The sequence below is a fragment of the Plodia interpunctella genome, chromosome 12, assembly GCF_027563975.2.
Source record: "Plodia interpunctella isolate USDA-ARS_2022_Savannah chromosome 12, ilPloInte3.2, whole genome shotgun sequence".
Lineage (NCBI taxonomy): Eukaryota > Metazoa > Arthropoda > Insecta > Lepidoptera > Pyralidae > Plodia > Plodia interpunctella.
In genome coordinates this window covers 8,648,661-8,663,053 of record NC_071305.1, presented here as the reverse complement: position 1 = coordinate 8,663,053, position 14,393 = coordinate 8,648,661, and the positions used below count along the sequence as shown (strand labels likewise).

The 14,393-nt window shown below is 33.9% G+C and overlaps 1 non-coding gene across 1 annotated transcript; it reads left to right on the top strand.

The window, feature by feature from the left end:
- The first annotated feature begins 9,045 nt into the window (after positions 1–9,045).
- Positions 9,046–9,118, top strand: TRNAR-ACG (transfer RNA arginine (anticodon ACG)). The gene has a single exon. It is a non-coding gene; the product is annotated as a tRNA-Arg (tRNA).
- Positions 9,119–14,393: the final 5,275 nt, after the last annotated feature.

Below are 14,393 nucleotides of genomic sequence, written 5' to 3'. Positions count from 1 at the left end.
AAGTAAAAAAAATACAGATTTAAATAAGTCTACACACGGCACGCAATGAAAAAGTTTATTATTTTAAAAGTTTTAATTTATTTAAGCCAAATTTAAATTTATGTATTGCACAAAAACATAATTTGTAAAAGTATAATAAGAATAGTTTTTACTAATGTTTATGTACAATGGTCCAACCTAGGGCTATCCCAGGACGAGAACCACACGCCTCATGCTAATCAAAATTTCGCAGAATCGTTTAGTGATATGATATCAAAATCCGATTCGTGGTTTTGTAAAAATTGGTCAATTTTCTACGTATTTTAAAAATTCTTTTTAACATTTATAATAAATTTCCCACATAGATCAAAGTGGAGTCAGAGAAATATTTTTTGACGAACAATTATGATCACAATGTCAAATCTTCTACAACTCCAGTTAGTGTACAGAATCGTATATCGAACACAGTGTAAATTCTGTACACTGTATAGTTATTGTTATTGATTAATTATGACGTATAAAACATTTGCAGTCTTGGAATATATTTTATTGTGCCGTCTCTCATTTCATTATTTAACATTGACGAGATAAAACAAGCGTAATTATTAATCAGATAATAGTTACGCTTAGTATGCCTAGATAGTTCTATCTACTTGATTCCGGTGAAGGAAAACATCGTGAGGAAACCTGCACGCTAGTAGACAGTTCAAGTTCACTAGATTAAGTTTACTTGATAAGTAGTCGTAAAGTCATGTTAAATGGCTTTAGGCGACTTGAATAATATCTGACACCTGTGTTAGCAATTAACACTCAAAGAAGAATCAGAAATATTTACAAATTGATATTTGTTGTATTGATTTACTTCAACATAATCTCCCATCTGAATGTATTCCTGGATATATTTCAGGCTTTGTCTATGGTGAAATCCGGTATGCACTTTAAAGGTATTTGTATAAACATTTTGAAGTCATACGGCTAAGATTTAACGACTGATGCAGGTGGCATTAACCATCTTCGAGAATACATTTCTTGCTTGAACACTTTTTATCTCTCTACCGTTTCGTTGAATTTTCTTCTATATCAAAATGGAACAGCAGTTTGCGTATTTATCTACATTCTTATTATCTCCGCAAGTTGCCAGAAACCCGAATTCGTCTGTTTACAACCCTCCACCGCTGAAACATGTATACATATATATTTCCTTAGCTGCATAACTCCATTCCCCGATAATGACCTTTGAAATTTCCCTATACGACTCATTTTCTCTTAACTCGAATCTGAAATAGATCTTTATTCCTTTAAACATAGGAACAGAATTTGCTGGCACAACAACCTGTTCATACTACGCCACAACCTTATCTCCTTACAACCTTATTAGCTCAAAAACCAACTTTAGCGTCTTGATGATAGAGTATATTCTAGAATGTTGAAGGCTGGGTTTAAGACTTTTTAGATATAAACTGTTTATGTTTATAGAGATCTGTGGGTGGGTTAAAAAGAGATGGGTGTATGTAAGCGTAGGGGATTGTATGATCGATATTGCGTGTGTCGGGATTCTCCGTAATGGTCGTTTTCTTACATTTGCATTTTAATTGCGTTTGCCTTGAAGAGTTCCTTTTGTTCCACAAATGGCTGTTAGTGTTGAGAGATTAAGTTCCCAGTTCCACTTTGTACCACTTTGATAGTTTTACGGTTTAACGACTTAAATGTTAAAGACGAAAGGTTATGTGGAGTTGAAACTTTGTAATATGGAAATTGTGACGACAGATGAAAATTTAGTCACAACCTTATGAGAGAAAGATTTGACTAATAAGAGGGACTGTTCTGAATGTGTTACGATGATTTTATGATGTAAGAAATTAAAAGTCTAATATTATATTGGTACTCTGATATTAGAAGGCTACAATTAGGTAATTAAATCGTAAAACTATAAAAATGGTCCTAGAAACTTAATCGCTCATGCCTCATCCTCAAAGAATCAAAAATCAACAGTTACATAAAATTAAGAGTGTTTAATATTTTGTGTGGCCCAAATAATCTTTCAAGTTACAATATGAACTGTACTTATACTTAGACGAATTATATTACATATTATCTTGAGTGTAAATTAATTTGAAAACTCAAATAGCTCAATTTTTTTAAAATAATTTTGTTCGGGCTTGCGTCTTTTGTCGGTCCCTCATTGTTACAAAAGGGTGTAGGAATATTTTACATCTTAAAGAAATAAGTAGTAAACTTTTAAAATCAACAAGTAAAAGTACCAGGTTACCCTAAATGTTGGATGAATAAGTAAATGATACTGAAAGTGTAACGACAGCCTACAACATATATATTGAAGAAGCAAGCATAAAATACTTAAGTGCCTAATAAATAACTCATGATCAAAAGATTTACACAAAAAACAAATCTAAAATTAATCTAGAAAATGTATTTTTATTAAATCAAAGGTCAAAAGACATTTTGTTTTCTTCAGATATTTTCTCAACATAGGCAGTTATTATTAAAGTGAAATTAGAGACTTATAATAATTTAGTGTAAAACTAAAAATATTACGTCGGATACTGCACAGCATATGGGTGATTAGTAAATTAAGAATAAATATATATAATAATCATGATTTTGGAAAATATATATATCGAATCAACGTGAACTTAATGTAATATCATACAAATAGAAATTAACTTATACTATTTCTTAATTTAAATTTTTATTTTTGACCAGTATTAGAATATTTTAAAAAGCAAATACGTTTTGGCAGCCTTAAATTTAGTTTTATTTCTAGTTATGTTCGTCTGTTATATGCCAGTTCCATGTGTTAAAAACAATGAATTTCTCTGCGAGGTTCGTCGTAGGGCGGGCGGGGAGTTGGTTGCCTAGCAACCGCCCCCCTTGGATCACTTTTAAACTTTCATGTCGGAAAGTTTTTAAGGCTTGCTTGCGGCTCTCAGATTCGCCATGTTTTTGTTTTAAGCCTCTTTGAGACGTGGAAGATGTTGCGGTGATGTTTGGGAGCTAATGGATTTTTCTTTTTGTAAAAATTAGAGATAAGAGAAATAAATAGTAATAATATTAGTTAAAAAAGCTTTTTCAATATAAATAAATATATTAGGATAGATCACACAGATCGAGCTAGCCCCAAAGTAAGTTCGAGACTTGTGTTATTATATTTTGCACATGTTGAGTTGACACGTACTAATAACCAACATTTCTAGAAAATATATGCTAAATAATATTATATATTAAAATTACTACTTGTGATAACATACCAAACAAAAACAAATTTATCTTCAACCAACTATTTACATTTACACCTCAACTTCGGTTGTACTGCAAAAATGTATGCTCATTGATTTTATTCCCGGTTTTTAGTGTTAGAAATAATGAAGTCGATTTACCTTTTTTTAAAATCATACTTATAAAGAGAAACGTGTGAATTTGCTAAAACATCGTCCCATTTGCAACAGAGTGTACCTAACCGTTCAACAGAGCATGTATAACAGCATAAATATCGCTAAGTGTTGCCAACATAGCAAGCGAAAAAGAAAAAATATTTTCCCGTTCATTACGCCCCAGCGACGTTGGAGTTTTACCACGCTACTTACATCGCATGTATAAAAAACGAATGGGTGCACTGAAAGGATTTTTAAAAATAGAAAATTCGTTATCATATTTCATATATTCCAGAATGTCAAATGTTATAAGAGAAATCTTCATCTTAGAATGGTAACTATTGATAAATAACTATTACTTTATTAATTTGAATATAATGAAAATTGTCCTAATCTCACTAACTCAAAAATATGAAAGTTATCTTATTCTCACGAACTCAATTTACAAAACAAATAATAATCAGGTCTACATTGATAGTTTTGTAAATCATTATAGTATGTTTGTTACTTAATATTACTTAGACTTAATGTTACTTAATATTTCTATTGAATTGAAATAAAATTTACAACAAAAAAATGGGTAAAAATGTTGAATTTTTAGTCCACAAGTGAATCTCGTCGTAATCTCATGAGATCCCTTGGAGTTTCGTGTTTCGCAGAAATCTGTGGCTACTCTTAATTAGTGGGTCGAAAGCGAGCAGGCTTCGGATATACATATATGTGACTAAAGTCTTTGAGGGTTCCGTTCGTAATAAAAACAAAAACAAAATACTTATAATTATCACAAAAAGTCAATAAACTACTTCTTACGGTGTCCAACTTAGAGAAGATAAATTGTACCGAAGTATTTGTTATTTCATAAATAAATCATATTTGTTATTTCATAAAAATGTTACTTCCAAATGATTGAAGTCATTCCTATAATTGCAGTCTCCGCATGCATACACGTCATTATTTGTTACGAAGTAGACATTTCATCTATCTATACAAAAAGGACGTAGGTACCTAAGTCATCTAAAACTAGTGAAATAAAACTTAAATGACTGCTTTCATTTGCAAATTAAAATAGACACGAGTTATATATAGCCAAATTAATATCAAACGCTTGATTAATATTATCTGAACATTGAAACCCCAAATGGAAGAGTTAAATGGTAACATTAATAAATAAACATTGCCTTTTGCGAACCATTTACTAAATAAATAATACGGAACCCTACGTCTCATAGGGAGCTCAGTCGCAAAGTACTGAAGGTAAAGTTTTTAACTTAGCAGAGAGGCCTGTACAAAATTGATGAGGGAGCCGAACCCGCAACCACCAAGCAAGCTCGAAGGTGCTTTTAGCCCCTAATTGGTGAGCTTTTAAGACTGCCTTGCGTTCGTTTGACATCGCATCGCGTACTGGCTGCCAGCCATTTTGCCATGAAAAAATAATTTCAAACAGAGGAAAAAATATTTAGGAATTTTCCAGCCAGTAACGTCTAGATTTTTTTTGGTTATTTTCTTTATTTGAGGTTTCGTTTGTGGTTGATACCTACTTTCTTATTTTTACTGTTGATATTATTTCCGTGGTTGGATCTATTTACACGAAATCGAAATACATATTCAATAAAATACAAGAATATTTATTTATTTACTGACAGAATTTGATCTAGATATCACTTGTTTTTTTATCCTATACATATATATATAATAAACGGTGTACAAAAATTGACGTAAATCAAAACAGAAAAAAGCTCTACTATATTGTCCTCTATTTTTATTTTTATTGTTACGACAAAAAGTACATGGCACTTCGGCACAATGCATGGCAGCGTGCCAAGTCCTAGCCACGTGGCTGCAATAAAAAAGTTTACCGTTCTAATTTCAAATTAACAGTGGGCGGGAATCAAGCGAGCGCGCCAAAATAGGTGCCAATTTTGACAGCGGGGTAACCTAAAATTTTACTGTCACAATATTTTTGCAAACAATTGACAAATGTATTCATCTCGAGTGGGTTTCACGCCTATTTTGCAAATAACAAAACAAAACCACAATTAGCATAATAGTCGGTTGTAATTTTTATTGTTGTAAAAAGGATGTGATTGTGAATGGAATAATTTATCCCTTTCATTGGGACGCACTAGAATCATAGTGCGTTGCGTGTGTCACACAGAAAACGGTTTTTGTCATACTCAGGTCGACGAATTTCTAAACTAAATCTATGATAAACTTTTTAAACAGCAATCACCTAAATACTGTGAATATATTCTCCATTTTTACAGTATAATTTCTATAAATACAAAATTATACTTTACAGCCTCATATAGATGCTTACCAATTTTATTCTCCTGCGAGTGTTTACCCTACGGGGCAAGCGAACCCTTTCAGGGGTCGCTTGGGGCAGGTAGCCGGGATAATTCGGGTCCTAAATACACGACTCGCTTGACCTGATAAGTAAATATGAAATCACATGTCATTAAATTGTTATAAAATACGTATAATTTACGTTTAGAGAAATAAATAAAGGTTTACGGAAAAATTGCAGTTTCACTCCCGCCATATTATTTATCATATATATCCGTGTATGCAGTAAACTTTATATAATATACTTTCCTATATCGTTTATATCACAATTTAGACTCTCTCTCTACTTAATCATTTTCCCGATTTCTTATTAATTGAGCGTTGAGTTGACGGTCAGAGCTCAAGGTCCGCATGTTGTTGTGATATATACCTATGTCTTTCTCGGCAATAACTAATCAATATAAAACTTTAATGCTGCCGAATTCATAACGATGCAATCAAGACATATCCAGGATCCGATTAAAACACAATTACGCCACTACAGAGCCGAAATGCGAAATTGATGTAAAATTGCGCGTTACCCACCATACAGCCTGTGTGAACTGGGAACCTGGGAACCGGTGTCACAGAATAAGTACGGGTTAGAAAGGTAATCCGGCTCGGCGATAACGTCTTCTTTTCTTGTGCTATTGATTCACCTTTCGCCAAAACTATGATTTTACCAACGTCAAGGTTGAGAATAGCATGGGTGCAACAAATTTGACAAGAATGACTTCCTATTTTGATCACCGGACCAGATACTTTGTCAAACTGTAACACGTAGTAAATGCTGTGTCAAATGGCGCCTTATGGCTATGCGGTTGTAATGACGTAGATTTTTTATTATGAAAAGTTTTTAGGTAAAACGACGAAGTCCAGTAGTACCAGTAGGGTTGATTACATTTGCCACTCACACCATAAAACAAAGTGTCATACAAATTCATGGCGCATGGTCGATCATATAGCACGCGTCCCAAGTCCTAACGTAGACACTAATGCTTGCAAGGAAATTACGGACACGTTACGACACGTTACGGGCACGGGTAAAGGCTGTGCCTTACAGGATTCAATTTCGCTGTGTTTTTTTTTTCAACGATTTGTGTGAAAAGCTCCCTTGTGGGGTCTGATGTCCAGCGAACCTAAGTCCGGACGCCCACCCCCTTCTGGTATTCTAAACACCCTGTATTCGGCTCGGATAAACGGCGGGCCGTCTCGCTGCCATTAAAAACTTATTAAACATCATCTCGAGCAATTACCCCTCCTGCGGCACCCCTTGCCTCACCCCTCTCGCGTCTGACACCCCCACCTGTGTAGCTCCCGGGGTTTAGATGTCTTTTAATAAGAAAAAGTAGTTTTTTTTTAGTTTAGGTTCTATCAAAAAATACCTATTCTATGAAAAAATGGGATTGTGGTTACATATACAATAGTCCAACTTGTTGTTGTTTCGACGACGACAACGTTGGTTTACGATTCAGTTTTGATCTAAGAATCTGTTCAACTATTTTTGTAAAAAAACGGTAGCGTGATTGGCAGATGCAGAATTTTTACTCTGACCAACTGAAACACAGGTCAAATATTTTCATCCCCATCGAGCCAAATATTTTCATTATGTATTTCACCGCTAAGAAACAATTTTCCATTGGGAAAAACATCTTTTAAAAAAAACGAAAAAGTAAAATCTTCTTCTTTTAAGTGGCTAGTATCTTAATTGACCAGAACAAACAAGCGCTTGTATTTATGAATATTAGAATGCTTATTTATATACCTAATTATGTTAATTTTTTAGCAGTTGGAATGAAAAATGAACGGGGTAACTATCAGCAATGAAAATAATTTCATTTACGATTTTGATGTTTAATCTACTAATTGAAACTTCACCACAGCATATCCGGTTTCTTTCTCGGTTATAGAGGACTGTTTACTAAGAATTTCCTTTACATTAATTTTTGGATTTTTAGTACAAAAGTCTCGGTCCAAACGTGCTTACTCTAACATCAGTACAATTTGCAACATTTGTTCATAGCATGTGCCAGTAACGCCCCCTCCGCCCCTTCCATCGATAGATCTCTGCAACCCTATAATAGACAAATTATACAGCTTTCACTGCTCATTGGAGACACGTGGCCATATTTGTTTGATTTTGACGGTTATTGTTGATGTTATGACAATCAACTCGACATATAATAGATCATTTCACTATAAGTCAAATCAGATTTCTTTTAAATGTCAAAAATCAAAAACATTTTACCGAACTAATTTATTTGTGTTTCGTTTTATTTAGTAATTGACCAGATTATTGAAGTGACATTAAACTATATACATTTTACTTTTTACAATGTCACACACAGTATTATAATACTTCCCTTTCAGTATAGTGTGAAATGCCCTATTAAAAAGTAGGACTTCGTCCCAATTGAAAGGTTAAATTAATTTTAAAAATTGATCAGTCATTATAAAGGTTTAAACGCAGGTGCGTTTCATGATTCATTGTATTTTTATATTTTCACACACAAATAAGTACAAAAGTATCTTTGTGCCTAAACCAGACCATATGACTTTATTATATATTCTGTATAAAAAATGTTTGGGAATAATTCTTGTAAATACGTATGCAAAATTTCAAGAACATTGGTTGAGTAAGAAGATTGGTTGAGTATATAGAGCGTGAAGAGGTAACAAACAAACTTACTTTCGCATTTATAATATTGTATAGTTATTTATTCCCACAAAATTCCAAAAATAAACATGACCCTCATTTTAATATCAAATTTTTGACCTCAACAACCGACTTCAAAAGCTCACAAGTTTTTGCGGTTCAAATCTCGAATCTTATTTGACGGCTAGTTTCACAACCAATCAGAGCCGCGTAAAGTTGACGTGGCGAGTATTTCCGCATCCTTCACCCGTCCATGCTTCCTGTGGCCAGCTTCCGGCCTTATTTCTCCGGCCACTTCTTGTATATTTTTTTCAATAAGAAATCCAATTTGGAGGCGTGTTTTGTTGTAGAAAAATTTAAACTAGCTTTTTATACTACAGTTTTGAATTAGACCCAGTGCAGTAATATGTTGAATCCTACAAGTAAGAGTAGAATTCTATATACCTAGGAACTATTTTGTATCCTAATCAGTAAATATTAAAATATAAAAAAAAAACTATTAGTTTGAAAAGATAAGATAGAAAGCAAAGATTTTTAAAAAATGTTTATATATATTTATTGTTACTTGTTAAAGAAACTGTTTATATTCTTTATATTCTTCTCTACTAAATTATTCTCTACGACTATTTTATTGTTATTTAATATTATATAGTATCAATTGTATTCAAATACTTAATTTCAACAAATGCATACATCGGCCCTGTGGCGCAACGGATAACGCGTCTGACTACGGATCAGAAGATTCCAGGTTCGAATCCTGGCAGGGTCGCGGCTTCTCTTTTTTTATTCTACTTTTATTGACTTTTTTTCATTACATTTATTTTCACTTACATATTAGAAGTACGGAGAAAGACATAGGGAAGGAGAAGTAATCATGACGAGCTACTATACATTTTTACTAACATTTATATTTTATCATTTCATCATCATTATAAGCATCTCTGTTTTACACATTTTTTTCGCTGTTATAGAAAATATTTTAGGGAGTTATATTTATGCTATTTTTACTTCCAATCGTTACATTGTCATTGTTACACTCAATATTGTCCCGAGTTCTTCCCAAAAACTCGGACCCAACTTGTAGATGCGTTTGCGCCGAACTTAGAAAATATTTCGCGTAACCCAATTATGAACCGACAAAGAGGTAAGCGTTTGTAAGTTTCTATGTTTGGGGCGGGTAATCTCCGAAAAAACCGAACCGATTTCAAAAATTCTTTCACCATTAGAAAGGTACATTATCCAAAATTGCTATAGGTTAAATTTTATCTCAAAATTACCACGGAAGCGAAGCCACGGGCAACATCTAGTATCTGATAAAGGTCTTACACGAAATATGCTCATTGCCAATGCAGATTACAATCCACCTGCAGCTAATGCACTCTGCAGTAATCACGTCAGGCACTACACTACACCCGTGGTTTTGATGTGCATGGAGACTAGAAGCTTATTAACAGTGATGTACTAGCTTTGGTTGACCAACAGCAGTGGCTGGTCTGTGTCCTGTGATTTTGGTCTTAATAAGACTGTTGAGTTTGCGAATAAAGGTCTATTTTCACCATAGAATTCGTACGCTGTTAAAACGAACAAGTCAATCAATTTAAATTAATTTACATGTATTAAATAATATTTTGAGTTCTTTAATTTTGACGTAACATCATCTAGCTAGCAGTTTTTATTAATTAAACGATATATGTATATATAATACCTATATAATACTAGCGGCCAGTCCCGGCAACTGAATGTTTCGTCTATCTTTATGCCCAATTTCATTAATTTCGGTCCACTAGTTATTGAGTTTATTCATTAAAAAAACAAGTCTTTTCTTTGAGTAAGCATGAGTACCTACTTTAATTTAAATACTATATTAATATTATACACGCGAAAGTTTGTGTGGATGTATGTCTGTATGTTTGTTACTCATTCACGCAAAATCTACTAGACGGATTGTTATAAAATGTAGTACACGGGTAGAATATAATCTGAATTAACACATAGGGTACTTTTTATCCCGAAATTCCCACAGGAGCGGAGCCCCGTAGCTAGTTTAATCATAATTACTTAAATAACGCGTTGAAAAAGTACTTACCTATTTAGGAAACTCATACATTTGCGATACAAACAAACACAAAAACAGAATATACTTACATTATATACTTTGCTACATAATGTCACACAAGTACTAGTTGCAAATATAAATTCTATGTAAAATATATGAAGTTTTCAACCGAGCCACGGACAACTTGAAGCATTAAAACTTCGTGTGTGGAATAATTGCAACGACTCATTTTGATAAATTGTTCAAAATCCACTGTTATATACAATGATATAGCCATAAATTTCTTCTTATAGACTTACTCCCCATTACTGCGGACCGTGGACATTTCGTGGAATGAAACACACAACGGCTTTCTTGACAATATTCATGTAGTGGTTTATTATTTCCCATAGCTGATAATTCATCGTTTAGAGTGCAGTTTTCTTCACGATTACATTCACTTATCAATTCACAAATTTAAAAACTTAAATCTTAAGAAAGTTATGTTAATTTTCTCTGCTCGTATGAGTACAACTCCCAAAGTCTTACTTCAAGTAGCGAAGAATCAATTAAAACTACACTGAAGTTGCAAGACAGTCCTAGTGTTGCAAATGGCTCGAGCCTTTGAGGCCTAAATAATGTAAAGTCTCGACATCGCCATTCCGACTCGACAAGAAGTGATATGGGACAAATCACACACAGTTGTGTTATGGGATACTTACTCAACAATACCTACTATATTTTATGACAAATACCTACATAAATAAACATCCAAGACAAATCAGAAAAGATCATTTTCCATCATGACCCGACCGGGGATCGAACCCGGCACCTCTCGGTTCAGTGGCAAGCTACTTTACCACAGCGCCACCGAGGTCGTCAAAAAAGTAATAAATCGCGTAATTAATAAAACTGGTCGATTATAGTAAAATTTAAATAGTGCGTTTGGTTATTTAAATACCTTTATACAATATATTGTTCACCCAATTGTGACATCTCTGTACGTATTGTGACTTACAAAAACTATATACTACGTTCAAAAATGAAACAACTTGTGAATTTTCCGAATTATGTCATCAGTTAATCGGCAATTTTCTTTCTAAATAAGGCACATTTTATCAAAAATTATTGTCCAATTATCTATTCTGTTTTATTAATCGAAACATGTAATTTTATTTATGATAAAATAGGTAAACAATAAACGCGATATTAAAAGACCATAAAATACCAAACAATTTGTACGAGATCCATAGCGACATCCGCGTATCCCCGCTCGGCCATGACTTATGAGACGGCTCTTAAATCGAGCTCACAATGTTACGAGCCTAAAGTCTCGAGTCATTTGCATCCCAACACTAAACATTTCACTCCCCACTTACTAAAACTTTCGTAGCGAGTCTCTAAGACGAATTCTGTTTTCGCTACCTCCTACAGCTAATTGGGTGTTGGCGGATGGAGTTTAGAATGTATAATGTGAATGTACAATGTGTGTGTGACGTAACTCTTCAGGAAGTACTGCTTTCTCTACGAATCAAAGTTAAAATGCTTGTTTACATCCTTACGAGCCTTTCCATCCATACTTAAGTATATTTATATAGTTTAAGTATAAATGCGAAAATCTATCTGTCTGTCAAGCTTTCACGGCTTAACCAAGCTAGACAGATTTTAATTAAGTTTAGAATAATAAGGTCTTGATAGCTGATGACAACAACAGCATTCCCAAAGAAATTAGATGTCAGGCAGGTAGGTCCTCAAATCATTAACGGATTTTTTTACGCAGACAGATCGAGAATACAAACAGGAACAAGAAAGGATTGACAGAATAAATAGGATTATTATAAAACTTATTTAGTAAACTACCCACAAATCAAGCTAAATCTAAATTCATATTCAGTTTACAATGAACGTTACCAACTGTCATCGTGATATCAATTACAATTTTCAATAAAATAAAATCAAGATCTAGTTCGAAAATTTGAATAATATGTAGAACAAGTGCAATATTCAAGATTTTATCAGCAATCACAGAAGCATCGACCAGCCCCAAATTTTTGCAAATGCGCCCCTATCTCAACCGAATAGAGGACACTGGATAATTTGAAATGCAGTTGGATGCACGATATGATAAAACGCAAAAGCACCCTTTGCCGCAACCCTGTGGCGCAGTGGTCGTGAATATCATTAGCAGTGTAGGTTTACCGGTCCTCACTTCTATTCAGTGCAAGATCAAAGATTAATATTTCATTGTAATAAATGTTATTTTTAGGAGAAGATAGCATAAGTAATTCAAATTCAAAATTATTTATTCAACTTAGAATAATATAATTTACATCACTAATTGACGTCAAAAATTTACTAAAAATTAACAACGTTATTCATTATAAAGTTAAGTAAATTTCAAGCTAAAGTATTTTTGTCACTATCATACTGTACAAATATTTGAAATTTACAGAACGAGACAAAACATTAAATTAGTTCTTTTTATGAATAACAGCGTTAGTCTACTACCAACTTTCAAGAGCAAGTGAAGAAAAAGCAGTGCAACAAACTTCACCACAGCCTTTTCTCCAAAGACGTCAATTAACAAATGTGGGTAGTTGTGCTAAAACTAAAGTATGTAACATATTCATATATCGGTATTCAGTTTCAGAACCATTCGTGCTGGTCGGGAAGTGAGGAAAAAAACGTGTCAGCTGCTTCTCCTTCCGCTCAGATTGTTAAAGTCAATCAAGGGAAAGGGCTATAGATTGGTGATCCTTCCTGTACGTCAATCAAGGGAAAGGGCTATAGATTGGTGAAACTACCAAGTTGTTAATATTTAATCTTAGTTCACCAATAAGCTCACCTTACAGTTAAACGTGGCGTTCGATTTCGCTAATTTACAGAGCCAAGAATTGTGATTGTATTTGTATCAGTTTCAGTAAAAATTCAAATAGTTTGGTTCCTGATATCTTTTTGAATTTAATTTGATAATTTAACTCTAATGTTATCTCTCTCTAATATCCTATATTATCTGTTCATATTTTACCTATACACAACCTTGTCTTCTAGAAATATTCCATGAATGTAATTAGTACAAATCTTGTGGATTATGCTTCCGCGCCTTCCGCGCTCTTCTAGAATCATGCCCGCAGATGTCATGCGAGGCAACTATGGGATACATAGCCTAGGCAGCTGTAGGCAACAATAGCAATCCCAAGAAGGGGTGACGTCAGCTGTAAAATCACAGCAGATTTACTTTTTACGCCGACTCCGAGCTTCGCGGCCTCATATCCCCGAATGTGTTAAAGAGAGAGTATAGTTAAAAACTATTTACTTGTAGAGTATCCCAAACAAAGACTTGAGTTCAATAAAGCTGCATAACTTTATTAAACTCAATAAATAGATATTAAACTTGGTTGACTTTGACTTAATTAAGTAAATAGTAGAGTAGTGGATATTGTTTCTATCGTTTATTATTTTCACGTCAAAACTAACTTAATTTACTATAAAAATTGGTTATAAGAAGTTGCCAGTTGCCATGTCAGTTATTCATAATACTAAAATAAAAATAAATAGCTTAAATAGTTTTTCTAAGCACTTAAGTACATTTTCTATTTACACTTGCTGGCTCGAACAAGAACAATTACAAAACCTCACTGGCTTGTCAATTCAAGCTGAAACCTAGCACATCGCGTGACGGGGAAACACATAACAAACATCCACTCATCTCTGTTCGACTTTCTACCTCAAGAACTTCATACATGATTTGTGTTTTGTGAAACAAAACATGGTGCAATGCATAAACTTTAAGCGCAAGATCGACGCGGAGCCATGGGGACAATAAAACAAAGAAAACCGTATCTGGCCCGAAGCGTATAAGCCCCAACGAGACAACGGACCAATCAGCAATCAGGGGTTCCACAGCGGTCGTTCTAAGCTCCGCCTCCTCCGTTTCGCTCCCTTGTCGGAACGGGACGCAGTATTCCTATAAAGATTTTACATCGATTATGGGGATGTAGGAGCAGGC